This window comes from Amblyraja radiata, chromosome 17 (assembly GCF_010909765.2).
Source record: "Amblyraja radiata isolate CabotCenter1 chromosome 17, sAmbRad1.1.pri, whole genome shotgun sequence".
Taxonomy (NCBI): Eukaryota; Metazoa; Chordata; class Chondrichthyes; order Rajiformes; family Rajidae; genus Amblyraja; species Amblyraja radiata.
Window position 1 is genome coordinate 28,005,289 of NC_045972.1, and position 4,301 is coordinate 28,009,589.

The 4,301-nt window shown below is 47.9% G+C and overlaps 1 long non-coding RNA gene across 1 annotated transcript in view; it reads right to left on the bottom strand.

Moving 5' to 3' along the window:
• Positions 1-3,761, bottom strand: part of LOC116982619 — a 26,174-nt gene extending 22,413 nt beyond the window's left edge. Inside the window, exon 1 of the long non-coding RNA XR_004414506.1 lies at positions 3,571-3,761. This is a non-coding gene — a long non-coding RNA (uncharacterized LOC116982619). The remainder of the gene's footprint in view (positions 1-3,570) is intronic.
• Between the last annotated feature and the right edge of the window lie 540 nt (positions 3,762-4,301).

Sequence of the window (4,301 nt, forward strand, 5' to 3'; positions counted from 1 at the left end):
CTTGGGACTTTGCGAGCGCACGCCGGGGGCTCTAACACCAAGACCCGGTGCACGACCTTGCATCACCCGGCGTGGCTTTAATGGCCGCGGGACAATCGCCATCGCCAGCCGGGGGCTTTGACTTTGACTCTGACTCTGACATCGGGGGGGAGAGTGCAGTGGAGAGATAAGGTTTTTTTTGCCTTCCATCACAACGATGTGATGGATGTTTGTGTAAATTGTGTTGTGTCTCGGGTCTTTTTGTTTTGTAATGTATGGCTGCAGAAACGACATTTCGTTTGGACCTCAAGGGGTACAAATGACAATAAATTGAATTGTATTGTATTGTATTTGCTCCTATATTCGATTCCTCTTGTTATAAAGGCCAGCATGCCATTCGCTTTCTTCACTGCCTGCTGTACCTGCATGCTTACTTTCATAGACTGATGTACAAGGACCCCCAGATCCCGTTGTACTTCCCCTTTTCCTAACTTGATGCCATTTAGATAGAAATCTTTCCCCTCTTACCTTAAAGCTATGTCCACTGGTTCTTGATTCCCCTTCTCTGGGTAAAAGATTGTGCATTCACCCTATCTATTGCCCTCATTATCTTATACATCTCCATAAGATCATCCCTCAGCCTCTTGCGCATCAAAAGCTTGACCATCTTCTCCCTATAGCTCAGGTACTCGAGTCCTGGCAACATCTTCGTAAATCTTCTCTGCACTCTTTCCAGCTTAACAACATTTTTCCTATGGAAGGGTGAAACAAAACGGAACCCAATACTCCAAATGTTGCCTCACCAACTTGTCGCATAACTGTTACATAACCCCCCAACCTCTATACTCAGTACCCTGACTGATGAAGGCCAATGTGCCGAAAGCCTTCTTGACCGCCCTATCTACAGTACCTGTGAGGCCACTTTCAAGGAAATGTGTACCTACACTCCGAGATCCCTCCGCCCTACAACACTCCCCAGGGCTATAGGGAGAGGCTGGGCAAGCAAGGACTAATTTCTTGGAGCGCAAGAGGCTGAGGGATGATCTTATGGAGGTGTGTAAGATCACAAGGGCAATAGATAGGGTGAATGCACAGCCTTTTACCCTGAGAAGGGGAATCAAGAACCAGTGGACATAGGTTTAAGGTGAGAGGGGAAAGATTCCCTGTTATCTTGAGAACTGCCAAGAATTGATTGAAGTTGAGTCTCACCCTTAAGTTTAACCTCATTTGACATCACTTTTAGTTTTCTTGAATACATTTGTGAAGGAGGAAAACATTTGTGATTCTGAACAAAACTGGTATTCCTTTTGGGAGTACCCAAATGGGTATTCCTCTTCATCACTCTTCCCAAAGCCTGATGTCTCTTCAGCTTTTCAGGCAATCTGCAGCCCCCCCCCCCATGGCTTTCACCGATCCTTTCTGAAGAGGGGTAGAGGGGGAGAGAGAGGGAGAAAAGTCTGCTGCGCTCCTGACTGGAGGAACGTAGAAACAAGGAACTGCTAGTTTACAAAAGACACAGTGAACCAGCGTCTGCAGAGGGGAATGAACATGATGCTATGGGTCGGCACAGTGGCGCAGTGGCAGGAGGGCGGCAAAGTGGCACAGCGGTAGAGTTACTGCCTTACAGCGTCAGATACCCGGGTTCAATACTGACTATGGATGCTGTCTGTACGGAGTTTGTACATTCAACCTGTGAACATGTGGATTTTCTCTGGGTGCTCCAGTTTGCTCCCACACTCCAAAGATGCACAGGTTTGTAGGTTAATTGGTTTCAGGAAATTGGATATTGTTCCTTGTGTGTAGGATAGTGTTAGTATACGGGGTAATTGCTGGTCAGCGTGGACTCAGTGGGCCGAAGGGCCTGTTTCCGCACTGTATCTCTAAAGTAAAGTAAAGTATAGGGTCAGGATCCTTCTTCAGGTCCAAAATGTCACCTGTCTATTCCCTCTAGAGATACTGCCTGGCCCACTGAGTTCTGTTTTTGCTCAAGATTCCAAAATCTGCAGTCTTTTGTGTCCTCTTGTATATTGACTTATTTGCTGAAGAAAATAGGTCCTTCCATTAGCTCTGACCTCCCATCACTCTGTAAACAGCTCAATTAAATCCCAACACCTAACCTTCACAGGCCCAGTCTGTTCTTTAGAGTCAGGGAGTTAACGGAACGGAAACAGGCCCTTCAGCCCAAGTCATCCATGCTGACCTGAGCTAGTTTACAAATGTCCAGTCTATGCCCTTGCCAAGGATCTGTCAGCCTCGCTGTAAATGGGGCCTGCATTCTCCTTGCACCATCACTTTGTTGCTGTGTTGTGGTGACCACAGTGGAGTCAGAACCTTATCTGTGGCTTCACCAGGTGCAATGGACGCGACCTCGACAGAGGAAGAAGTCATTCAGCCCATCACGTACATGGCGGTGGGGAACATCTACCCAACCAAGTGCAACCGCCCAAACTCCCTTTCTCTTTCTCTCTCTACCCCCCAACTGGCCATTTCTGTGTTTATGTTGTGATCATTGGTCAGTTTTTCTGAGGCTGTGGAGTTTGTGCACCTTATTTTTCACGAAGATGTTTGTGTGTTACATGATGAGAGGCGACAGCCTGATAACAAGGTCGAGAGAGCCCAGGGTGTTCGACGATGAACAAAAAAACATCTCCTTTACCCATCTCATGCCCCACACCAAGCGGATTGTGCCAGATAATGAGATACTTTGCCCTTCTCCACATTGAAACAAAGCACTTTTACTTGTAGGCCACTGGGAGAAAAAGAATGTAATTTTAACCTATTTTCCCCTTCATTTTCACCTCGCATTTCTTCATTTCACATCCTCGGTGTGCCTCTGGCTGTCAGCTCCGTTTCTGAAGAGTGAAGTGAATGTGACTGTTTTTTCCCTGGCTAGGAGTCACAGGATACCTCTGAGGCCCGTGGCTGTTACTGCACTCCTCCTGCCTCCTGCCCTCCCGCTCATGCTCGCAGCCAAACTGAAGAGCTTGTCATAATTTTCATCTCCTCAGCAATGAGCCGCGGGCAGCAGCCAGGAGCAGCAGACGATGGCAGCTTGATTAGGTCCCAGCACTGATTCATTCCCACTGACAGCAAATCCCTGGCTTTCCAAATTAGTTTGAAACAAAGACCGTTCTGAGATCAGTGCCAAGCTTAATTTAAACGGGTAATGACCTTTTCATGGCATCTAGCTGCTGGGGTGACCTCTACTGAAATTTAAAGTCACTGATTGCTACCTTTTTTTGTTGATGAGAAATATCCTCCATTCAGGAGGCAAACCTCAAATGTGATTGAATGTCACAGGCAGTCCTGTGACCTGAACCGCTGCGGGGGTTGAAACCGATAGCCGTGTGGGGCCAGCATGCCTCTCGTCAGCTTGATCTTAAATCCAGAGGCTCACAAAGGCCCATAGAGATCCCGCAGGAGGATTAGTTACACAGCAGCAATGGGAGGCATTCAGAAAGAGAGCTGGAGGGGGTCGGCAAGGCGGGAGCAGAGAGTCTAATTTGCTCTCAGTACAAACACAGCATTCACATTATTCTGGGTGTGTACAGACCTGGTTCTAATAAACATTACCTTCCCTTCCCTACTTACCTCAATGACATCGGAGAGTTCTGATTTTTCTTTTTAATATATTTTCCGGCTCCCTTGTTTACAAAGGCATGTGGAGGCAAGCCACCGGTTGGCCCAGTGACCAACGGGAAAGGTATTCAGTGCAGAACGTTCAGTGAAGGGTGGGTAGTTTTTGTCACAACAAGAATCTGCTTCATTCTCCTGCGGCACAGTAATCTTTACCCAGCGGCAGCCACTGCCTGCTCCACACCCTCGTCTCATGTGGCATTCTTTGGTTTAAGAATGGAATGAAGGGAGGGGGTGGCCAGGGTGAGACGCTGAGCTTTGTCGGGGCAAGGAACAGCGGGATACTTTGATAAGTTCGTAAGTCGTAGGAGCAGAATTAGGCCATTCGGCCCATCGAGACTACTCTGTTATTCAATCACGGCTGATCCATCTTTCCCTCTTGACCCCCATTCTCCTGCCTTCTCCCCATAGCCCCTGACACCCTTACTGATCAAGAACGATTTTTAGGACACAAAATGGATGACTGTTTGGGAAAGAGTAACGGTCGAAGGGTTATTTGAACAGAGCTAATCACTCCCCAGGTGGCTGTTGTGGGTTGTACACACCTGGTCGTCTCAACTATGCTGAATCACGGCCACTTCAGCTCTTGTGAGTCCAGCGCTTGTACTCTTCTGGTGACCGGGACGTTTGCAGGAAGGTCTGGTCACCCAGCTATAGGAAGAATGCCATCAAATGGGAAAGGGTGC